The sequence below is a fragment of the Heterocephalus glaber genome, unplaced genomic scaffold, assembly GCF_053883595.1.
Source record: "Heterocephalus glaber isolate CG9 unplaced genomic scaffold, H.glaber_assembly_v1.0 deba00001509, whole genome shotgun sequence".
In the NCBI taxonomy this organism is placed as follows: domain Eukaryota; kingdom Metazoa; phylum Chordata; class Mammalia; order Rodentia; family Bathyergidae; genus Heterocephalus; species Heterocephalus glaber.
Genome location: NW_028258325.1, coordinates 4,941,185 through 4,965,996, shown reverse-complemented (window position 1 = coordinate 4,965,996; position 24,812 = coordinate 4,941,185). Strand labels below are relative to the sequence as shown.

At 50.5% G+C, this 24,812-nt stretch overlaps 1 long non-coding RNA gene across 3 annotated transcripts in view; it reads left to right on the top strand.

The window, feature by feature from the left end:
* LOC106009596 (uncharacterized) overlaps positions 1 to 4,379 on the top strand; it is a 101,495-nt gene extending 97,116 nt beyond the window's left edge. For 2 of the 3 annotated variants that reach the window (XR_015441263.1, XR_015441261.1), the window contains 2 exons: positions 3,101 to 3,685; positions 3,848 to 4,379. This is a non-coding gene — a long non-coding RNA (uncharacterized LOC106009596). The remainder of the gene's footprint in view (positions 1 to 3,100; positions 3,686 to 3,847) is intronic. The other variant, XR_015441264.1, reaches the window with a different exon arrangement.
* The last annotated feature ends 20,433 nt before the right edge of the window (positions 4,380 to 24,812 follow it).

Here is a 24,812-nt window from a genome sequence, read left to right as displayed (position 1 = left end):
ACTGTACAGGCAGAGAGGGACAAGGTGTCGGGAAACTCCCGGGCATCCAGGTGGCAGTGGGCACTCTCCATAGGGCAATCAGCCTCAGAGGAGGGGAGCCTTGAACTTCACACCTGCTGTGAAGCAACGCAGACTCCCTGGGCTGGCTGAGCTCCTTGGGACAGCAAGGCCCCAGAGGGACTTCAGTGTCATTTGTCCTCTACATGGCTGGGGTTGTCCAGGGACCCTGACCTCACCTGGCAAGAGACTGGCCTCATAGTCTGGGGTCCCCAAGCACAGGACACAGGCCCTGATGCAGCCTCTCTGGCTCCACTCCAACTCCCACTGGCCAGGGACCAAGCAGCGGCACAAACTCTGGGACTTGTCCCAGTCACACAGAGGGCTCGTGGCAGCGCTGGACAAGTGTCCAGGTCTTGAATCTAATGAAGGGCTCTTGACCCCAAAAGCTTTACTTCTAGTCCTGAGTTTTTGCCTGAGCTGAGAATGAGACTTTTGCTTGTTTTTTCTAAGATTGTGAAATGTAATCTTATTTTCCTTCCTTAAGTTTGACTTTTATCAAAATTTTACATGGATCCAATTTAAGGGCTCCAAAAATTTCCAGTCTGCCATGAAAACCAGCTACCAACCTCTCCTCCCTGTCTCTGTCCCCAGAGTTCACAACTTTCTGAGCCTGACGTGTTTGTAATGACTTTCATGTTATCAAGCAGCATGCTCACATTGCTTCCTGGAGTCATCTGTTTGGGCTCCTCATGGTGGAAGAAGGAGCTTCAGTTGTCTCTGTCTTTCTTTCTCCCCCTACCTCCCTGAATCCTCCCAGCTGTGCAGGCATTTCTGTCTCGCTTTGGCCCAGGTTAATCTCTGTCTTTGTGTGTCTATGGTTGTTTGTATGTGGTTTGAACATGTCGGGATATTGTCTCATTTCTGTTTCTGAAGTTGCCTCTCCTGGAGGTTTCTGACTTGACCCAGTGTAAGTAATTGTCTGGGTTGGCTTCCCGTCACCACAGCAAACACCTGAAGTAATCAATAGACAAAGGTGCCGGGGATTTAGCTCAGTGGTTCCGCCGCCTGCCTCGAAAGCACAAGGACCCGAGTTCAATCCCCGGTACCAAAAAAAAGAAAGACAAAGGTTTACTTTGGCTCATGAATTTGGAGGATCCGGTCCATTGGCTCCATTTGCTTTGGGCCCATGGTGAGGCGGCACAACAAGGCAGGTGTGTGTGGCGGAGCAGAACTGGCCCAGAAGCAAAAGAGAGAGGAACACACCAGGCTCCCAGAGTCCTCTTCAAGGTCACACCCTGGGGGACTGAAAGCCCCCCACTGGGCCCGACCACTTGGAGTTCCCATCACCTCCCAGCAGTGACATGGGCTGGAGATCACGCCTTTAACACACGGGCCACCCCGGAGCCCAACTAGAGTTCTGATGCAGAGCTATACTCCAGGCTCTCCCTGCATCAGCCTGAGCATCCCCAAAGCCTTTCCCCCGGGATCCATCCTGTTTTCTTATAAGCCACATCTCTCTCTTAGTTTTTTTTTTTTTTTAATGTACATCCTCTTGGAGCTTTCTGATGAAAAGTGTATGGGGGCGATATCCAAGATCCTGCATGTCTGGAGCTATCTGTGCTCACACTCGCTAGCCTGATGGAGATTTCCAGCATAAAGGCAATGTTCCTGCAGCACCATGCCACAGCTTTCTAGGTGTGGGTGGTGGCCCCAAAGGTGCCCTACGCTGTTAAGAGTCTTGATCCTTTGTGCGTGATCCACATGTTCTCTTTGGAAGACTGTAGGCTCTTCTCTTGTCTCCAGGGATCTGGAATCTGAGGCTGACATACCTGGTAGTGGGTTCCTTTTTGTCCCAGATGCTGGACACTCGGTGGAAACTTTCAGTCTGAAAACTCGTATCTTCTGCTCTGGAAAATATTTTTCTTCATAGATTTTCTCTCTTTTTTGATTCTCCTTATTCATGCATTGAACTTTGGTAATTTCTTTGGTAATTTCTATTACTCATATATTGAACTACATGGAAAGAGCTCTCATTTTTAAAAATCTTTTTTCTCTCCCTTTTCCATTATTCTTTGTTATTTTCCTCTACTTTCTGGAATATTTCCTTAAATTTATCTTCCACGTCTTTACATTTCTAATTATTATATTTTTAAATTCCAAGACAAAAATTTTGGCCTGGGTGGGGCAGGGGAGAAAAGCACTTCTTTTATACGGCAGCCTGTTTTTATTTCATGAATGTAATGACATTCCTCTTTCTTTCTTAGCCTATGTTTCTCACGTTCCTTTTTCCTTTCTTTGTGTCTCTGTTTCATCTTACAGGCTTCCTCAGACACAGGGTGGTTGGTCGCACTGTCTTCTGCCTGTACGCCTATCATGCCTCCTGAGCTCATCTCTCCGCTCTGGTCTTTCTCATCTTCTAGTCCATCTGGCCTAACCCTGTGCAACCAGTCTTCAGCACTCACTCCAACACATTGTTCTGTTGATGAAAAGCCTTCCGTGGCTCTGTATTGCCCCCATCATCAGGCCTAAGCTTTGTTGATTTAACATTTGCAGATCCTGACTCTACACAGTCTATACACATCTCTTGCCTTGGACCATGGATACCTATGGATCCACCTGTGGATCCAAAGCTGGAGATTAGGAAATACCTCTCCATGATGATACAGACTTGATGTCCAGGAATACCCCCAAGCCTCAGGCGCTGGGAGCCAGGGCTTGTGGAAGGTGACTGGATCATGGAGCATTACAGCTGGCTTGCTGTTAGGAGGTAGAGTCTAGACAATAGTACGGTAACTGGGAGGTGAACTGGAAGGGCTCCTCTCCCTCCCAGCTCCGCGCTTCTCTCTGCTTTCCTGTCTGCCATGCCACGAGGAGCTCTTGCCTGCCCAGCCCCTCTGCTATGCCACCCTGCCTTGGAATCAGCTAACTCTGGGCTGGAAACATGAGCCTGAATAAAGCTCTCCTTCTTTAAGCTGTGCATGTCCGGTATTGTGTCCCAGCAATGGGGAAGTGACTGATATGCACCCTTTCTTCACAAATATTATGAATGTCTTCTCACAGTTCTGTGATGCCCATCCACATCCTTATGTCCACCTTCCAGGTAGAGAAACACTGGCTCAGACAAGGCAAGTGGAAACAGGGATTCCTATCTGGGCTAGGTGCTCTGCTCATCATGCTGTCTATGGACTGCTCCAGAGTCACCGGATGACAAGCCTTCGACCGGAAGTCACATGCCAGATCCACAGAGCAGAACCCCCGTATCACTCTGGGGAGCCCTGCGCCTTCCCCTCACATGCAGTATTCTCCTGTGCACACCGTGCTTCCCTCACGAGTGCATGCAAAGCTCTAGCTGCTCTGTCCCAGGCTTCAAGGACAATCAGACTTGGCCTGCTGCCTTCTTTCCATATACCCTTTCACACACCAGAAACTTCTCTCCAAGACTGCAGACCTCTGGCTTGGACCAAGAAACCTGGAATTGTTTAAGAGAATGTTAATTTCCTTTGAGCTAGGATTACAGGCCATCGAGAACTTCTTAATAAATGGCCACACTGCTGTTTTGAAGTGTTTATGGACTTGCCAACACAGCCTTGAAGGGCATGCTAAATACTGTGAGTTGTCTTTTTTGGAAACCAGGATCTGCTGGAAGCTGACCAGGGCCAGAGCCCCGTGCCCTGTCATTTCTTCGGTGAGACTTCTGGATGGCTTTGTTTATAGTCCTCTCCTGCATTTGTTCCCTGACATCACTTTTGTTTTATGAGTTTTGGGGAAATGAATCTTTTAACGACTCAATCCCACCACTTCCTTGGAGATAAAATCAAGCCAAACCTTGTTTTATTTTATTTTTCAGTTTCTCTTCCCTTGGATGGACTATCGAAGAAAGTAACTGTGCAAAAACCCAGCAAGCCCGTTTCAGCGCAGATGCTAATTGGCCTGAGGACGTTGGACAAGACAGCTCCTCTGAGCCTCGAGTTCTTGATGAGGGTTAAGCAGATGACCCAGCGCTGGTGCTCTGTAAATGAAGCATACTTGCTTCTGGTCTCACAGTTTCCATGGAATCCGAAGACTGAAATACCCTGAGCTTCCTGTGATGTCCCCTTAAGGCTCTATGATGAGGACCTTCAGTGGCCCCTTCTCAGGTTGAGGAGGTGAAGAATGTTTTCCAAGAGAAACTTTTACCTCTTGCTGTCAAGCACAGAAGTCCTGCTAAGCTGTTTCTTTCTTTCTTTCTTTCTTTCTTTCTTTCTTTCTTTCTTTCTTTTTTCACTGTGAAAATAATTTTGTGAGAAAATATAAACCAGTTCATTCACACTGAACTTTCATAAGATGAAATGTTAATAAAATGGATGTTTGACCAATAAAATACTTGATTCCAAATTAAATGGCCCTGAAGGGAATTCTGTTTTGGAGCAAACTCCATGGGAAACAGGATGAAAAAGAAAATAATATTTTTGAGCCACTATATGAATTTTCATAGAAATAAAAATATATAGCTTGCAACATCTTTGACTCGCCTCAAGGGAATAAAGCATGGTAGCCAAAGATGTGCATTCTAGGCACAGATTTCTTAGGTTCAAATCCTAACTTTGCTAGTTATTGTCTTCCAGCCTTGGGAAAGTAACTCAAACATTTTGGGCTCCAGATTCCCTGCTTGTATATGGGGGTGAAGAGCAGTGTTTTCCTCACAGTGTTGCTGTGAGGACAGAGTTTATAGCTATCCAGCAGGTAGTAATGCCCAGCACGTAGGACACATTCAATGTACATTAGCAGTTGTGATTGTAAAGTCATGGAGGAGGAAGTACGGATGGCAAATAAATACATGAAGAAATGCTCAACACTGAGATTCCATCTTGGCCCAGAAAAAAATGGTCTTCGTTACAAAATCACTGAATAACAAATGCTTTCAAGGCTGTGGGGAAAAAGACCCCTTCTACACTGTTGGTGGGAATGTAAAGTAGCACAACCACCCTGGAGTCAGTATAGAGATTCCTCAAAAAAACTGAAACTAGAAATTCCATTAGACACAGCTATTCCCCTTCCAGGTATCTTCCCAAAAGAGTTAAAGACATTGTATTACAGTGAGCCATGCATACTCATGTTTAAATGAGCACAGTTCATAATAGCTAAGTCTTGGAAGCAGCCTATACATCTACTAACAGATAAATTGATAAAGATGTGGTATTTACACACCATGGAGTACTACCCTGCCATAAAAAAAGATAAACTTCAGTCACTTGTAGTAAAATGGATGGACCTTGAGATCATAATGTCAAGTGAAATCAAATCGGAATATAAGCTTAAATATTGCCTGGTTTCTCTTATTTCAGAACTCCAAAGTATACAAAGCAAAATAAAAGATAGAAAATTAGAAGTAGGGAGATAGATCTTTCTCAATTGGGAAGGGATCGACAGGGAGGAAGAGGAGGGAAAGGGGGTAAAAGGGAATGAAGCTGTGTCATGTCCATGTCCCAACTCCACACAAGGGTATAAACATGACATACTATAAGCACGTGCTAGTAAAAATTTAGAAAAATAAGAAAAAGAAAACCATAGACCTGAAATGCTAATCATTCCTGGTAAATTGTATATTCATGTCTCTGCTCTGGGCACAAGTTTGCTTCTCTGTTTAGCTAAGTGGCATTTGGAACCTTGAGCTCTTGCAGGATATTTCTAAGACCACATGCCGGTCTGCGATGGGAAGCAGCAATGCAGGTTTAACCTGAGGGACTCATGCAACCTTCACTGCCTACTCCCGTGTGGAGCAGCAAAGGGGTGGTTATCCACAATGCTCAGGAAGAGACACAGGGTTAACTTAGCCCTCTGACCAGCCAACTAAAGCCTAGCATGACCAGGAGAGAAAATTAGGGTAATGGTTTCAAGAAGGTCTGAGAGGAAGGTAACTAGAATGTTCCCAAATTTCTGAAAATTAAGCGATTATACTGTGAAATGTCAAAAAAATGTAATGAAATGTAGAAATTTCAAGAAATGAAGTGAAAGAGCAACAGAATCCATGGGGTGCACCTAAAGGTACACTTTGAGGAAGAGATTTAGCATCAAGTGCATCCATTAGAGAAAGGGAGGAGGTAGAAATCGTCACACCTGCAGCTGGTGCTCACTGCCGTCCAAACCTTCACGATGGATGCCTGAAACCCTCATTGTCCCCCTGCTGGTAATGTAGGTAGCTGACTGCTCCAAGATAAATCTCCTTGGGGCTATTGCCCTCGACTTAGGAGAACCACTTTGCCCAGGCTACACCCACTTCATGGAGGCCACTCACCTCCAATCACTAGACAACAAGGAAACAAAAGCCTGACCTCCTACTACAACTGTACCTTCAGGATTTTAAGTTATGGAGGCAACTGAGTGATAACACAGAGAGGCCAAGGCCTTGAAAGCTTTTTATTGCTTATACTTTCCAAGAGGAGGGGACATGCCACATGTGTCAGCCAGCTTACCACTGCCATACCAGATACCTCAGTTCATCAACTGAAAAAGAGAAAAGGTTTATTTGGGCTCATAGTTTGGAGGTTTCAGTCCATGGTCAGTTGACCCTGTTGTTTCTGGGTTTGTGGCAAGGTGTTTCATCACAGTGGGAGTATGTGACAATGGAAGCAAAAAGGAAAGAAGGGGCCAGGGTCTCCATATCCCCTCAGGAGCACATCTCAGTGACCTAATTTCCACCCACTGTGCTCCATCTTGGAAAGGTCCCACCACTTCCCCACATGACCTTTGGGTACCAGTTGCCTGGTACCTGGAGCTGGGCTGATTTAGGGCAGGGAAACCTGGAAGATGTGGGAGTCAGATAGGGAAGTGGTTCAGAATCAGCTCTGGACCACAGAGCCCAATGGATGCTCAGTGGACAAATGCAGAGTCTAAGAGCTCACTCACAGACACATGGACCCAACTCCAGGGCTTCATCCTCGGGATCTCCTGAGGCATTTTCTGGGATGAGATTGCAGTGAAGCTTCTCTCCCTGTGCAGTCCCACTTTTTTCCCTCCTTCACATGGATTGACCCTGCGGGCACTTCTTGTATCCAAATCTCTGTCTCAGAGTTTATTTGGAGGGAGCCTGCTCTGCACGGGAGTTCACCTAAATAAGGTCACATCTTAGCCTGTTTGGGCTGCTATAACAGACTATCACAGACTGAGAGGCGTGTGCACAATAGGAAGGCATTGCTCACAGTTCTGGAAACTGGTAAGTGCAAGATCAAGGCTCTGGCACATGCAGTGTTCAGTGAGGACCCAATCCCTGGTTCACATATGGCTGCCATCTTGCTGCTTCCTCACATGGTGAAAGGGGCACAGGGTCCACGGGAATCCTGTCTACAAAGGCACTCCTGGGAGGAGGCATGAGGCGACCTGGCCTGGAGACCGGCCCAGTGCGTAAGGCATGTGAAGGGCAGCCCCATTCCCAGCCTGCCTGGCAGATGCATGCTCCTCCTCAGGCCCACCCATGTCCAGGAGGCCTCACCATGTGCCTGGCCTTGTATTAGGAGCTGGGGCCCAGAGACGAGCCAGGCCTGGCCCTTGCCTCATGGAGCTTCCGAGTGCGAGAAAGAAGCAAACCCCACTGTGCCTGCACTGTAGGAAGAAGAGACAGTGACAGGGCCACTTGGCTTCAGGCCTCCTTGCCCTTGCATCTGCCGCCCCCCTGGTGTGCCCTCTCCTCAGCTACCCCTCCTGATGCCTTTGAACTCACCCTCGGGATCAAACTGGACTTTTCTCTTAGAAGCTGTTTCCCAGCTCCCATTCTCTGCCTCTGAGTCCAGTGCTGTCAAGGGGAAGGGCTCCTCCCTGTCTTGGGGACCCAGCTCTCCTGTCATGGTGGCACTGTGGGGACACAGGGTCTGCTTATTTCCCTCTGCTCAGAACCAGGACTGACATCAGTACAGCATTCAGGAAGCATGATTGGCTGGCTCAAAGAGCTAATGATCTGACTGGCACACTGGAGCAGGTTTCCTGACATACCCAGTCACTAGCACTTACCAGTGTCACTGGCCCACCACCGGGTGCCTTGTTCCTGCCATGCCTCAGTGAGCAGTCCTGAGCCTGACCTGCGTAGGCAGGGACTGCTTCCTCTCTAAGGTGACTACGTGACCGCTGGACTCCTCCCCTCACTCTGCGTGTGTCCCATAACCCTGAGGAGCCAGTCGCCCATGGCCAGCACTATCTGTGACCTCTCTGAGCGCACCTGTGGCTGAGGTGGATGATTTCAGGAACTCCCAGGTTCCCACCCCAGCATGGATCGCTCCATTTCCCTGCCTGAGGCTTTTGAGGTCCTCAGAAATGGGTGTCTGCCTGCAGGGCAGCCTGGGGGTGCTGGGGATGAGTGAGCCCCATGGAAGGCAGGAGTGAGTGGGTGAACCCCAAGCTCCTGTTGGCAGCTCCAGGAGGCCCTCCCTGCTCCTCAGAGGGTCCACATCAGTGCTGAGCTGATGCCCAGAGGGAGCCCTGCACGAACAATCTCTGCTGGCTTCCTCATGTCCATCTCGCTCCTCCTTCAGCCTGCTGCCCTCCAACACCTCCCAAATGAATTGTCTGCCCCCAAATCCTGTTTCATCACCTGCCTCCAGGGCACCCCAGATGGATCCTCTTAATCGCACCCTGCTGTGTCCCTCCCTTCTGAGCAGTGCTGCTGAGTGAGCTGGAGGAGAGCAGACCCCCGATCGGGGTCCATTGCTTGCGCATCTCTCGAATGCAGGGTGTTGTTCTCTCCCATCATGCATGTGCCAGCTTTCCATGCCTGTGATGAAACACCTGAGACCATTAACAAAGGAACAGGTTTATTTTGCTCGCAGTTTCTGAGTTCCAGTCCATGGTTGTCGGCTCTGTTGCTTTGGCCTGTGGGGAGGCAGGGCATCATGGCAGGCGTGTATATGGAGGGCACTATTCATCTCATGGCAGGCAGAAAGCAAAGAGAGAAAGAAGGACGAGGTGGTTCCAATACGCCCATTAAGACCACACCCCAGTGACCTCACTTCCTACCATTAGGCCCCACCCCTTAAAGGATCCACCAGCTCCCAGCAGTGCTGCAGGGTGGAAGCCAAGTATTCAACAGGTGGGCCTGGAGGAGATTCCAGGTGCAAACGAGAGATAACTGCTGACGTGGCAGGAAGGCGTTCTTGCCTCCTTCTGGAACATCCTGTGCACAGCAAGTCTGAAGGCCGCTCATAGTTCACAAGGGGCAGCAGCAGCCCTTGATCCCTTCCCATTTGCAAAAGCTCTATCTCGCCGTTTCCTATTAGCTATCTTTTATTTTGCCTTTAATTTATTTATACTTCGGTTGCTCCTATAAGAGAAGCCGTGCGGTATTTAAGTTTGTGTGTTTGATTTGGGGACCAAGAGAGGGAGGGAGAAGGAAGGGAGGGGAGAGGAAAGGGATGAAAAAGAATTAAGCTGCGTCGTGTCCATGTGCCAACTCCCCATGGTGAATGCGGTCATTGTGTACTGCAAACGTGGACCAATAAAAATAAAAAGGTGCTCAGGATTAAAATGGAGACAGGAAAGCATTAAACCTGGGGTAGGATGGGGATAGGCTGGGAGGTTCTGTGCGGGGGATTTGGCCGCAGCATACACCGCCTCCTGTGGCACACGGGGCTCATTGCTTTCTAATGGTCTGTGGGTCTTGTCTATTGCGTCCCGAAACATCGGCTCCCCACACCGCCATGTCAGCTTCACTCCCTGACAGTCCAGGCCTCCAGAATGGCTCTGCTGCTCCTCCAGCCTCCAGATAGCAGGTTAATGTTTGACCAGGAGGCAGAGGACCCATGGCTGCTGCTCTCACCCCTGCCAGGGTCTAGGACTGCAGCCCAATCCCCCATTTTGTTCGTGTCCACCAGCGCAGGACAAAGGTTAAAGCCAGTGCACGGTGAGTGCATGCTTTTTTGTTCATTGTTTATTTATGTATTTGAGGTGCTGGAGATTGAACCCAGGACCTTTGCATTGAGTGACATCCCCAGCCCTTTTAACTTTTATTTTTTAGTTTGAGCCAGGGTCTCGCTAAGTGGCTAAGTTACCCAGGCTGGGCTCGAACTTGGAATCCTCCTGCTTCAGCTTCCCAGTGTGCTGGAATTACAGATATGGGCCACCACGTCCAGCTTGCTACTTATTTTTCTTAGTTTCTTTCTTTTTTATTTTTATTGGTACATATTTGCAGTACTATTCATCATGGGGAGTTGGCACGTGGACACAACACAGCTTAATTCTTTTTCATCACCTTCCTCTCCCCTCTCTTCCACCCCTATCTCTTGGTCTCCTTCCCATTTGCAAAAGATCTATCTCCCTATTGCCTATTATATATATTTATTTTGCCTTTTAAATTATTTATACTTTGGGTTATCTCCTATAAGAGAAGCCATGAGTTACTTAAACTCTTGGGACTGATTTATTTCACTTAACATTGCTGCTCATTTTTAAAGCCTGGTGTAACTTAGAGTCTTTGGCCTCAATTTCCTCATCTGGACAATGGGGGGATCACAACATCCACCCTTGAGATGTTTGCTGCGCGACTGACACAAGCCATGGATCCCCTCAAGACAGGGTCTGGGGCCACAGGCTCCTCCCAGGGCTGCCACCTCCTTCCTAGGTGTCCCCTGGGGACAGAGCAGGCAGGGAGGGAGGGGGCTGCAGTAGGGAGGCGGGAGTAGACCCGCTCCTCATGGTGGTTTTGAGGCGATAACAGGAGAAAAGGGAGGAGACAGAGCCTGGCACAAAGTGGAGAAAGCGCCGCCTGGCCCCAGGCAGATGCACAGGCTGGATTGGCCCTGAACTTGCCAGCAGGCCAGGGGAAGTGACAGCAGAGAGGAGGCCGCCCCTGCCCTGCAGCCACCTCTGTTATGACTTACAGGATGTGTTTTGAAGACTCCAGCGAAAAGCTGCATAATTGATTTTGAAATATTTGAATTCTGGAACATGAAATGAAACCCATTAAGCTTTTCATGTCCCTTCTTCTCCCCCGTAACAACAAGAAGCTTATTTCAAACTTCAGAAATAACAAAAAGGACCCCCAGACCACCCCCTTAGCATAACTCACTGAGGCTGATGAAAGGCAGGCGTATCAAATTCACCCAGGGACAGAGGGGTTCTGAGAAATGGATTTCCACAATGTGGCAGTGGAGCCGCCTCTGGGATTCGGAATCCAGGAGGATCCGAGCTCCCGCTTGGCCCTCAGATGTCGAGGACGGTCAAGTTCACTGACCTGGAGCTGCCCAGAACACTTTGGATCCAGCTCGAAATGTTTAAAAACAACATGCAGCTCATGAATGAAACTGCTTGTCAGCAAGACTTTTTTTTTTAATTAATAGGCTTTGCTTTTTAGAGCAGTTTTAAGTTAGAGAAATTGAATGGAAAGTACAGAGAGTTCCATGGGCCGCATCCCCACCCCAGTTTCCCTTATTATTAACATCTTGGTTCTAAGCCACATTTGTTACAGTCGGAGCCAACATTGTTACTGTATCATGACCTAAAGCCTGCGGTTTACATTAGAGCTTATTCTTTGAGGGGTGCATTCTAGGGGCTTGGACAGGTATTATAATGACACCACAGTGTTCCCCAGAATAGTTTTACTGTCCTGAACATCCTGTGTCCCCCTTCACCCTCCATGCCTTCCCCGCCCCCCAGCCTCTGCCAACTGCTGATCCTTTGTCTCCACAGTTTTTCTAAAAATTGTGCCCTGAGTCGTTTATTGTGTCTTGGGGTAGAAGCTAATAACAGAAGGACATGCACGGAATTTACAAATAAATTAATCGACACACATTAACGGTCCAAATTTGTTTCCCTAAATGAGTACCAGATCAAAATAAATGGGAGATAAACTGATAGTGAAACAATTTTCTTTTTTTTTGGTACCAGGGATCGAACTCGGGTCCTTCTGCTTGCGAGGCAGGCAGCAGAACCACTGAGCTAAATCCCTGGCAAGTGAAACAATTTTCTAGGGGAGCTGACACATTTACACTTCAAAATTAAAATTCATTTGATAAACACTGTATTTTCACATCTGAGAGAAGCACTTTGGAATCTGCCAGGTGCTTTTGCCTCCATTTTTCTTCTCCATGGGATAAAAAGGTGAGGGCATTTTGAGCTCCATGTCAGTGGCGATGTTTGAGTGACTTTCTTGGTCTGCCAGCTTGTCTTCCTTGCTCTCCCTTTTCTGTCCCTTGAAGTGATGAGCTCAGTAACAAATGTTTTCTTCCACCACACTGGGCTTGTGCAGTGACCTCCCAGTCCCTGGCTGGGGGTAGAAGTATTCTTGCCGGTTCAAGTCGACTCAGTCATCTTGGTTTAGAATGTAGCTGCCTTGGTCAGTACTCCCTGGACTCTGGATTCTCTCCTTTCTACCAAATTCTTTCTCCTTCTACCTGGGGGCGATACACACCTTAGGGCTTAGTATTACATGCCCAATGGACCCTCCAGTTCCAGAACTGTATTTCATGCTCAATAAATGTTGAACAACAAATTAACTGCCTGCTAGCGATGGGGCCTGGAAGTTTGGAAAGCCCCAAACTAAACTGGTGGCTTCCTCTCCCATCCCGGCCACTGCCCTGCCTCAGGTGCCCTCCCCGCATGAGACCTGACTTCATTATCGAGCTGGTCGTTCAAGCCAGAAGTTGGTAGTCATACTTCAGAGTCTGCCCTTGGGTCCTGGCTCTGTCTTGGCTTTCATTGCCTCCATCTAATCTGCTCAAACATCTACAGGCTATAAAATAAAAACTTCTCATTGGCAGTCAGCTCACAGAACAGTAGGGACAGCCAATTTGTACAGCCTAAGTTTTCATTTTTGCAAATTTGTTCATGCAAACATCTGTGTCAAGGGGGGCTTCCTTGTGGGAGACTGGCTGGCAGTGCTTGTTCCACAGTAAGTAGGAGACAGGGACAGGACGAGCCACGAGCTGAGCAAGTCCCAGTTTTAAAGATGCCTCTCCCACCCTCACATCAGTGTTGTTCTGGGGTCAGGAAGACGCTGCTGACAAATGTGTGCTCACGTTCTTCAAGCTTGCTCAGTTCCGGGCCAGGGCTGTGGTCTCCTGACACGGCTGCCTCAGACCCAGGACCATGGCCACACTTTTGTTCCTTTCCTCATCTCCCTTTCTCTGGCAGCTTGTGAGGTGTACGGAGCAGGGCACCAGGAGGGTCCGTATTAATCTGCAAAATGGATCTAAAGAATTCTTTGCCAACTTAGTCCTTCTTGTGTCTCAGGCTCCTGGACAAGGGGCTTTCTGGATTTCAGACATGTGTCAGGAGCAGCGGCGGCTGGGGCAGAGGCTGGAGACCTAGCACTTTGGCAGGCTGCTACTCTCCCTTTCCCTGGCTCATCGCATGACCCTCCTCTTGGATTGGTGACATGGAGGCTGGCAAGAGGCCCCTCAGTGGCCAACCAGCCCACAGAGACCTGGAGCTGGCATGGTGGGGGCAGGTACCACACAGACACCGTGCAGTGGTCAAGCTCCAGGGAGGGGCCGGCCAGCCTCGGTCCCAAATGGACCTTTTGGAAGAAGCCACTCTGTTTTTGTGGTAGGCTTTGGCCCCGTAGTATCATCTCAACCTTACCAATGTGGAAAGTGCAGATAAGGAAATGCCAAGAGAGTAAATGACTTGTCCAAGATTCTGGAGCCAATGGCCAGAGCGGCATGTGGGGCTGGCTCGAAAGGCTCTGACTCTGAAGGTGTTGAATGGTGTTGGCCCCCGCTCCCCCGAGCATGCTTTGCCGTACAGAGCCAGACACTGCTGGGTCATCAGACTCGAGGTGCTCTGGAGCTGGCTAGCTCGGCCTCTGGTACTTAGAGACTCAGGAAGATAAAGTGACATTCCCAACACCATCTTTGTAGTTCATGGTAGACAGAGCCCACAGATTTGGGACATGGTCCAAATTTTTGGCTTTCTCATAACAACCAGATGGAATAAACTCTGAGTTCTCCATAAACTTTATTTAAATACAAAAAAGGCAGAACAGAGAAAAATTATTATTTTTCCCATCTGGGAGAAGCATAGCAATTAGGATTCCTGGGCCTTCATCCATTTTTCATAAAGGGACGATGGGAGAACAATATGAGAAATAATTGATGCTATCGAGCTCCCCTCCTGCACCACATCCACTTGGGCGGAGAGTCGATAGCTTGGCACCGTGGAGCACATGGTTTTGTTCCCAGCTAATCAACCCCGAAATGGTTTTAAAAGTTTGGAGTCCAGGCTGAAGATGAAGGCACAAATCCAATTTTACTTTTCTATTAAAAAATCACACACTTTCATTAAAACATTATTTGCACCGTGAGGGATGTAGCAGCTTTGCCACCAACTGGCCCTGTGACCTGAAGGGGTGGAGGCGTCTGGTGTCCTCTGTGTGACAGCAAGCTCCCCTCCCCGGGAGCTCAGAGGACCTGAGCTGCAGGCCGGTAGGTAGGATGCTCTTGGTGGATAGACTGACCTCAAATGACCTGGCCATCCCCATCTCTCTGGCTTGTAAGGGCGGCAAACACCTCATTTTTCCGACAGTGGGGAGGGAGAGAGCCCAGGCACCCATGGCTAGGGCCTGTTTTCTAAGCGTCCACTACCAGGGAAGACCAGTTCACCTGATCAAGATCCACAGGAAAGCACAGTGTGGTGGTGCATGCCTGTGAGCCCAGCACTGGGGCAGCTGAGGCAGGAAGATCTCTGTTAGTTCAAGGACAGCCTGGGCTACACAGCGAGAGGTCTGTGGACTTCCTTCCACAGGCAGGCAGAGACACCAGGGGCCCAAGCAGAACTTGTTGGGCAGTGAGCAGAGGCAGGGCCCAGACCAGGTCTCTGCTGAGGAGTGGGGCCAGGAGGGGCCTGTAGCCTGGGGAGAGGGAGGGGGGGAGCAGGGAGAGGGGTCTGAGTGACAGCTCAGGAGACTGCAGAGCCTGGCCAGGCCTTGCTGCGGAGAACCGGTGACTTTGCGCTGAGCTCACCAAGTTAGACGCTGATCTTGAAGGAGCAGCCAGGCAGAGATGCCCAGCGGTGTCTGACCAATATCTGGGCACCCCAGCACAGCCACAGTGGTGTAGAAGATGAGCCATGGCCAGGGTCCCCAGGTGGGTGGGTTTGGGCAGAATCGGGTCCAGTCCTGAAGATGCTCCTGGACCCATCACCGGCTCTGTGCATCTGTTGAGGGAGAGTGGCCGAGTGGGACATGAGAGCCCAACAGGCTGGGGTATCTTGGTGACGGGGGCAGGAGGACACTGAGCCTCTTCCAGCAATGACCTTCCGCCGCCATGACAGTACCCCTGAAGCAGGGACACATGTTGACCCCTGTTAAGTCTACACATCTGGAAGCCACTCTAGGAGGTGGCACGATGCCATGTGGGGAAACCACGGCGCAGCACCGTAACCATGGTCACAAATCCCAGGAGCGTCAGAACTGAAAAGGAGCCGATTCCCGTGCTGAATGGGCCCTGGAAACCAGTGGACTCTTGGGTATCTTCTTGGGAAGCTCCAGACCGTTCTCCGTACCCCCCACAAGCTCCTTGGTGTGCACACAGTATTTTTCCACAGTTTGCTTTCAGGAGGTCTTCTCAGAGGTCCAAGGAGGAAGATGGGTCTGATTGTTTTTCATGGCTCAGCTAACGGCAATCTGCAATTACAGGCTAGTGGGAAAGTTCCCTCTTGCTTTGTGGTAATATGGAGCAAATCCTGGGCTTCTCACTGAGGCCAGGCTGCAGGTAGAGCAGGGGCTGCATCCACCTCCTTCTTCCATGCCACAGGCCTCGGAGTGGAGCCTGTAGAGGTCTTGTCCCAGAACTGTGCAGGAAGACCAAAGCACTGATGAGGGAGTCGGTTTTGCAAAGGAAAGGCCTTAGAGTTCTGGGTAGCTTCCTTATACTAAAATCACAGAACGCTTCATACTCATCATACATTTTCCTTTACACGTATCTTCCCAAATAAAATCTTATTCCAACGAGATACTCCTTGCATAAACAATGTGATAAAAATGTGGTGTTTAAATTTTTAAAATGTATTACTCAAAATTCCCTTGCTTTGAACACACTCATTCTGTTGTTCTCGCCACTCTGTGAAGCAGCTCTGAAGTCCCTTTGTGAGTGCCTTTTGTTGCACTGTCGTGGCTGCCTCAATGTCCTGAATCGATTCAAAACGTTTACCTTTCATGGTCATTTTGACTGTGGGGAAGAGACTGAAGTCACACGGTGCCAGATCCGGTGACTAAGGTGGATGGGGGAACAGCGTCTTGTTTTTACAAACCTGCCTTTATGGCACTGGACAGCAGCATTCACTGCATTTTTGATCATAGTTTTAAAGACACTCGCGAGAGAGAATTCCTGAACTGCTTCAGAAAACCGTGAGAACGATTCAAGGAGTGAGTTCAAAGGGCGGGGGGTGCTCAGGGGATTCGTGGCAGTGTGTCATTTATTACATTTTAAAATGTAAACGATAGATGCTTTGTAGTTAAAAGTCTGCCAGTAGCAGAAGTCCTGTCGCCTCGAACCTCATTTTCCCCTCTCTGAAGGCTGCAATGACTTCCGCCCGAACTGCACGGGGGAGCTGACCGCAGAACCGGAAGTAAAGAGGGCGGTGAACGTGAGGTGCGGTTATTTCTCAGTCCTGACGCCCAGATCTTAGGCCACGCAGAGGAACGCCCCTTTCTGGGAGGCGCTGAGTAGGTCACATCTCAAGGCACTGCTGTAGCCCGGCCTCACCAACCGCGGTGGCTGCAACTGAGCACCCTCCCGTGGGGTCTGAGCGGGCAGGGCCGTGGCGGTGGCTGAGGCTGTAGGTCCCTTCCCAGGGCAGCTTTGCGAGTCCAGCTGGTCCCAGAGACTCAGTCTCCAGTGTCCAAATCCTGACACTGGTGTTTTCTGCCAGCAAAGGGCAGGTGGTTTTACTTCCCAGCTCCTCATGACCCAACAAGGATGGTGAAGGTCACAGTAGAAAGTCCCTCAAATCAGGAAATCAGGAGGTGCCATCCTGGCACAGGGAAGTGTTGAGAGGGCTGGATTTTAGGCAGCGTTTCTGTGTCTGTGAGTCCAGCATTGTCTCGGCTGCTCTGCATCTCCTGCCCACTTCACCTCTGTGGCAGGCTGCACGGCTTGTGCACAGCTCCTGTGAGCCCAGGCAGTGCCCCAAGCTGACAGGGAAAAGACTCTGTATTTGGCCTCACGTCCGGGAAGGGGAGCCCTGTCCCCATCTCCGGGCCCTGCCCTGGCTACATTCAGCTCCTCTGCCAGTCTCGCTGTGAAACCCCAGCCTCTTCCTGGAAATAGGAGTTGGAGCCTCGGCAGGAACCGGCCCCCGCCCCTCTCTGCTCAGCCTGGCTGGGCACCTGAGCTCTTGTCAGCCCCCTGGTCGCACCCACAGCTCCAGCTGCTTCTGCTTCCCCTGCAGCTCGAGCTGGGCTGGGGCAGCTTCTCCCAGCGGGGTTGGAGCCAGGCTCTCCCTCTGGAGGTGCGGGTCGGGGGGAGGAGGGATGGATCCCCCAGCCTGACTCGGTGCCCGCGTGGCTTCACCTCTGCTTCCTCTCAGGGCGGGCACCATCTCGGGTCCGTTTCACATCCTCCTCCCGCTGCCCCACATCCAAGTAGTCGATGACGTCCCTGTGTCTGTTCTGTCCCTGCCATGTGCCAGGGCATCTAGAGCTTACATCTAGAGGGGCAGAGCTGCAAAGACCGTCAAGTCCCCAAGCGCACGTCAAGCCCAGTGCACCCCGTGCAGCTGCGCAGCAGCCCCGGGCTCGCGAAGGCTGCGCAGGGCCACACGAGGGTCCACAGAACCCCGTGTCCCGCGTGCCCGAAATCTGGTCTACTCCCGGGCTGCAGCGGGTCCGGGGGATGAGTTTCTTCCCCGCTTCACGGGGGTGGGCTCAGCCGCCCCACGCGCTGCTCGGCCGGGGATCTCCGGGCCAGGATTAGAAGTTCATTTCGACCAGGGTCTGCTAACGGAGTTTCTGGTCCCCGCCAGAGGCAGATTACTGCGGAATCTCGGCGGAATGGATCCGAGGCCTGCTCTGGCGGTCGCTGTTTTAGCCAGGGAAAGATGACGAGTATGCCTTATCAGAGAGGAGGGTGCCTTCTTGTTTGGCTGCCAGAAAAACACCGTGAGGCAGAGGTCTGGAGACAGAAAACCCGAAGCTGTGTCGGCTGGAAAACTTTTGTTTTTATTTAGGAGACTGATTTGTATATGTTAAGGCCAATTGGTAGAAATTGGTTCATTTGCAAATTGGCAGGCACAGACAAATCTTGATTTAAGACTAAAAGCAACAAAGCTTAGGCAATAAAAAGAGAATCACTTTCATTAAGTTCAAAAAGCAGATGCCTAAGGGAGCTTTCTTTTCTTCTTAAATTCTTAACTTCTCTCACTGTGAAAGAGTTTGTGATTGTTTACAGAAATACAATGACAGCATACAAATAAATAGGATAAGAAATCAGGGAGAAGGAACAACAAGAGTAGAATAATAGAATGAACCCAGAGAAAAGATGATACACAGAAGTAAATATGATATTCTGGGGGACATCAAAATAGTTAATTTAAAAAATATTTACAGCATAAATGTATGTTAAGCATGAAAGCATTAAACCCAGCTCCGTGGCTTCTCCCACATGTATTTATCCAGGTGAGCACCACCAGTAGAGAGGTAGAGCACCGGAAGAGCCCGAGGGCCCTCCCTTCCGGTCAGTCCCTCACTGAAAAGCTAACCACTGTTCAGACTGTCCACGATGTATAATTGTGCCTGCACTTCCCACTTCATGTAAACAGCGTCACATGGAATGTTCCCTCTTGTGTCTGCCTTGTTTTCCTCCCATGATGCTGGGATAACAGCCACAGAGTAAGGGAGGAGAGGTTTATTTTTGACTCACATCTTTAGGAGTTTCAGTCCTTGCATGGTCTGCAGCATGGCACAAGGGGCAGAGCAGAGGAAAAGCTGTTCACATCGTGGTGGCCAGGAAGTGAGGAGCCAGGATGGGACACAGGCCTCCCAGGTCACACCCCCAGTGAGCCAGTTCTGAGCAGGCCCCACCGCCTAACAGCAAGCCAGCTGTAGTGCCGCCATGGTCCAGTCCCCTTTCAGAAGCCCCACCTGTGAGCACATGAGGCTTTGGGGAACACCTAAGTGTGAGCCACGGCTCCCCCTCTTACACCAGTAACATCAGTCCAGGTTAGTACATGTGGCTGCTGGCTGCTCTTGGCCACTGCTGTGTATTTTCTCTTGTATGAACCCACTGTCATGTGCTGGGCCTATCCCTTTTCCTGCTGATGGATATCTATAACATTTCCACCTTGTGGCTGTTATACGTACAACCACCATGAGCATTCTCGGACATGTCTCTTTGAAAGACAGCACTCCTTCCCTTTTGGTGGGCTGGTGGTTAGCTTTAGTAGGAACTGTCAAGCATTTCCCCTGCATCATTGTACCAGAAGCGCAGGGAGTGTTCCTGTTGCTCCACGTTCTTGTCAGCACTTTGTGTTATCAGTTTTTAATTTAGTCATTCCTGTATTCTAGGAGAACTTTCTCCTGTCCTAGGACACAGGCACTGCTTTTCAAAGGAATCCACCATTCACAAGCGCTGGGGAGAGCACACGACTCAGGTCTTAGCCAATCACTGCTCTGCCTTGCTTTACACTAGTGCAGTGACTAGCTGGGTGCGAGGTCCTCACATGGCCTCATAGTCCATTAGGAGGGGTCTGCAGCCTTTTGCTGAACTCAGGAGCACTAGGCAGGCACTCTGCAGCCACAAAGGGAAAGTCTGCCTGAGGACAGAGTCTACAGAAAGGGGAGAACCGGGAAGATGACGGGGGAAAGCAGCATCGGAGACCCTGCTTGATCTCTGCTTACAGTTGTGCCCAGATCTCTACCTGGCCATAATGGTGACATTTTCCCTTTCACAGTTCAATCAGGTTGAATGAGGTCAGTGACTGGGGAACCTCAGAGTCCCCCTCTGTCAGTCAAGCCTACAAACCCACTAAACACCAGTGAGGATCCAACTCCAGGCATCGCTCCTGTGAGCTATGGCTGGTCCCCTGGGGTGCCCTTTACAGCCTGGCTGGTCTTCCCATTTCCAAGCCTCCGGTCCAGGGCTCCTCCTCTCATGTCTGCCCACACTTGTGCCTTTTCCCATAGTTTATCTCATTTAGTGCTCATCGAGGGGCCCTCCCAACTGGCTGTGATTTTCATGGGTCAGGACCATCTCTGCTTTGTCTCGCCAGAAACCCCACACCTGGTCCATCGAAGGGATGTGGTCGATTTTTGTTGAGTGGATGAATAGGTGTTTACCTTGTTGTGGGCTCCCATCGACCTGGCATGAGACATCTCAGCATCGGGTGTGCCCCCAGCCCCATCCTACATGTCTTAGTCTGGATTTTCCCGGAGGTGGAACCTGAGATTGGGATTGGAGAGGAGAGGAAAGGAGACAAGGAGGGGAAGAATGTGTTATGAGCCAGGTTTGGGTGGATGCCTGCCAGGGACTTCTGGAAAGCGTGTTGTAGACAGGCCACCAGAGGGAGAGGGAGCTGTGGCTTTTGCACCTGACCTCCCTGAGCACCACTAAGCCATCCCTGGGCCACCGAATTCCTGACCTTCCAGCTCCTCCCGTGGTGGCCAGAGAAGCCGTGGTACAGGGAAATACAGGTGCTAGCCTTGGGCCACGGGGCAGTGAGTTCCGAAATGGCAAGGGAGAGGGGACAAAGGCAGGACATCCACAGGTGTGACACAGAGGTCTGTTGGCTGGGGTCCTTCCCACTCCCTGTCCTGAAGGTGCTCTCTGTCACTGGATCGGCCTTGCTCCTGCATGACTGTCTGGTCTCTTTACAGGGATGAGCTTCAGTTCCCTCCCCAGGATGTGGGGACACAGGACTCCCCCCAAAGGCTGTTGGCGGGCGCATTGGATGCTGCTTCCGGCTATAGGTGTTCACCACCACAGCTGCCCCCATACAACTCCCACCTCGGGCACTGCCTTCTCTCCAAGGCTGGCATGCGGCAGCTCAGAGCCACAGGTCTGCAGCCCAAGTCACTGAAATTGCCACGGACTCTGGCTCAGGCCATGGCTGACTCTTAACCCTGTGCTTCCCAACTCGAATCTGTCACTGAGGTGCACCTGAGACCTGACAATAACAGGGCTAAGAGAAGATGAGCCCAATTCTGGGAGCCCCCAGCCAGTGAAGAAGTATACAGGGCAATAGAAACATGCGGTAAAAGTTTAAATCTAAAAAGCTCAATATAGGGCTGGGGAATTTAGCTCAGTGGTTCTGCTGCCTGCCTCGAAAGTGCAAGGTCCTGAGTTCGATTCCCAGTACCAAAAAAAAAAAAAGCTCAATATAGTAAAAGACACATTGCCAAAAAATGATGGGATATGTGTGTATCCCCCAAGGGGGAGGATCTGGGAGGGTTAATAGCAAAGTGTCTTTTACTGCGGTAAAATGTTTAATGTATGCATTCACTGTATTTTTTTATCACCCTATTGGTGGACCACTTAAGTCAATTTCCTGTCAAATAAAAACACCACGCTGTGTCCTCATCCACCTTATTCACCTGATCTGGCACCGTGTGACTTCGGGCTCTTCCCCAAAGTCAAAAACCTCCACGAAGGGGAAACGTTTGGCAATGATTCCAGACATTGAGGCAGCTGTGACAGTCCAACTGAAGACTCTCAGGAAAGAGGACTCCAGAGCTGCTGCAGAAAGTGGTGAGGGAGATGGGATGAGCGTGTTCGAAGCCAGGGGGAGTATTTCGAAGGGGTGATGGCAGTGTGCATCTTTCCCTGTAATGAATCTGTGTAAAAAAATCTACACGTTCACTGTATTTGTTGACCATGCTGTCCTGTGCGTCCCACAAGGAGAGAGCCTGCTTGGTCTGATTCAAACAGCCCCTGCCCGCAGGCTGAGCAGCTACAGGCTGCTATGAGGCCCAGGAACACAGACTGGGCCTCCCTCTGAGAGCCAGCAGAAGATGGGATAAAACCCCAACCCTTCCCCATCTGCTAGAAGGATAAAATGGCCAGGACATCCCAGTTACACACCCTTTATAATCCTCACCACCCTTTTGCATCCAACTTTTCCTTTGATCCTTGAAACCAGCCCTACTGTGAGCAAATCTTGTATTCAATTTCACCCCCACCTAGGAGGCCCAGGGAGGGAAAGCAACCCACAGAGTGTCACACAGCGGAGCCAGGATAGGGAGCTGCATGTTGATTTCTGGCAGGGAAACTTTCCCCAGCAGGGCCCTCGGCACCCCAATATCAAGCCCTGAAGTTCCGGAAGGAAGGCGACGCCAGTCCCTTCCTGCCTTTTAAAAAGACCGCTCCCCTGGTCCCCACCCCCTTCTTCCTAGTAAGTAGAACCATTAGTTTTTATTGACGGGACTAATGCTTTTCATTTAGGGCCAATTACAATAGGAAGGGAGACGCTTAAGGGTAACTGGGCGATGAAAGGGCCCCATTAGGGAACAAGCTCTGGAGCTGCTGTTTCCCATTTGTAAGTCGGGCTCCACATGCGAGTTGTATTTAAGCCGTAAACGGTGGCGCCCAGGGAGCACTCTCGGCCGCCTTGAGAAACCCAATACTTTTATCAAATAGCCAGATGGCCCTGTATTAGAGGAACCATTTATTTCATGTAGTTTTTCTCTGCAGAGTTGCGAGATAATTCGAAGCTGGCTGTCCCTCACCCCGAGGACGGGCAGTAGCATCTCCGCTTCCCTTTGCAATAATCATCCTTTGGGTTTATTGGTGTCCTGCTGGCTCCTCATAAACTTTTGCTCATTTCTTTGCTTTTTGTGTTTTCAATTTTGCTCAGTAGGGGAAGATGAATGGGCCAGGCACTCCGTGCCTCCCCAGAGCCTGGGTGGAGGGGTTGGGTTCCACCCAGGGACCTTGCCCATTTCACAGAAAAGAGTAGAAGCAGGCGCGGTGGCGCATGCTTATAATGCCAGCACCCAGGAGGCTGAGGCAGGAGGATTGCCAGCCTGGGCTACACAGCGAGTTCAAGGCCAGCCTGAACCATGTAGTGAGACCCTGTCTCAAAACAAAAATCTAAAAAATAAATAAATAATTAAAAGTGGAGGCTGGGCTGGGAGTGAGTGTAAACAAAGCAAAGACCATAAGTAGCAAATCAGCCCAGGACAGTCAGGGATGGGCAGGAAGGGAATTCTATCTGCAGAGGGAAGGAGGTGGAGAGGGAAGCTGGAATCTGCTTTCAGAGTCCACAGGTGGACTGACACTGGGAGGGTGGACAGTCCAGAGCATGGGGACTCCTGCCTCCTGCTGGGGGCCAGAGGCCACTCACAGTGCGGTCAGAGGCAGCTGAGCCCAGGAGCTGTGAACACAGCCACACTGTCCTTCAGGTACCTTCGAGGACCAGAATTCTGGAGTCAGGATCTAAGAACAGGACGAGTGCATTTTGAATGCTGGGGTGGGTAAGAGTAACTCCCAGGCCACCTGCCCTCGGATCCTTTTTTGCACTGCTGGGGAACTGAACCCAGGACCTCATGTGCTAGGCAAGCGCTCTGCTGGGAGTTACAGCCCCAGGCCTCCACCCTTTGTAGCAGCCCTACAGGGCTCACTTTAGAGACAGCAGGTTGAGATCGGGCTGAACTTTTCTTCTAGGGAGCAAGTAGGAGGCTGGGATTTGAACCCCTGGTCAAAGTCTCTCTCTCTTCACTGGCTCCAGGAGGAGGAGGAAACAGACTCTAGGGCAAGCAAAGGATAGCTCAGCTTGAGGTCAGGGACGGCTTCCTGCAGGTAGGGGTGCGGGGCCAAGGGTCTGAGGATGGGAGCAGAGGGCGATGCAGGACATGGAGCAGAAGGGGGACCCAGCAAAGGCTGGAGGCTCAGCTCCGCCCATGGTGTCTGGGGACCTGACTGCAGGGTTTGGTATGAGGCTGAGGCAGTCAAGTTTGGGACTGTGGGCGGAGCGAGGAGGAGAATCCCACACAACCCTGCCTGTCACCCAGCCTGTCGACCTTTGCAGGGACAGCAGAGCATGCATGTGAGACGGGTGTCCAGGGTCCCTCTGGCCTCATCCGCACACGGCATCTGTGAGGCCCAGGGCGCAGACTTGGGCGGGAATTCTGAGGAGAGTTTGGTGAGATGCAAGTCAGGTCCAAGGGAAGGAGCCGCAGCCTCCGCTGAGAGAGGGGCAGAGATGGGATGCACTGACAGCTCCGTGAAGCTGCATTTCTGGTCCACCTAAACATGCCTCAGCTACAGTAAGGACACAGTGACAGTGTGAGAAACGCCAATGCAATGGCTCGGGCTCTCCTGTGGCTTCCTCGTATGGGCCTGGCTGTGCTACAATGGACGGCAAAGAATGGGAAAGACAAGACAAGCAGGGTCGCCCGTCCTCTCCAGCCCCTCACACCTGAGGAAGCTGGAGGCAGAGGTGGGAGGCAGTGTGCAGATCAGGAAGGGATGGTGCACGTCTGTAAGCCCAGCACTCTGGGAGGCTGAGGCAGGAAGATTGCCAGTTTGAGCCTCACCTGGGCACCTTCGTGAGGCCCTGCCTCAAAATGAAAAAATGCAGAAAGAGCTGGTGATGGAACTTAGTGCTTGGGTTCAACTGCCAGTACAGGAAAAATAAACAAACAAACGAATAAATAAATAAATAAATAAAAAGGGTCAGGGACTCAAAACCGCCAAGCCCTGTGCATGTATCCACTGCACAGGTGAGGACATACGAACACAGATATAAGACTGGCGCTATGGATGTCCAATGCCTGTAGTCTCTCCTGCCTACTAAGAGCTGTCCTAGGTGCATTTAAAACTGGCAACACACACTAGGAAGATGATAGAATGTAAAATTTTAATATGAACTGTTAACTTTGTTTCAAATTGAAAATGTCATTAACAACACCCATGTGGCAG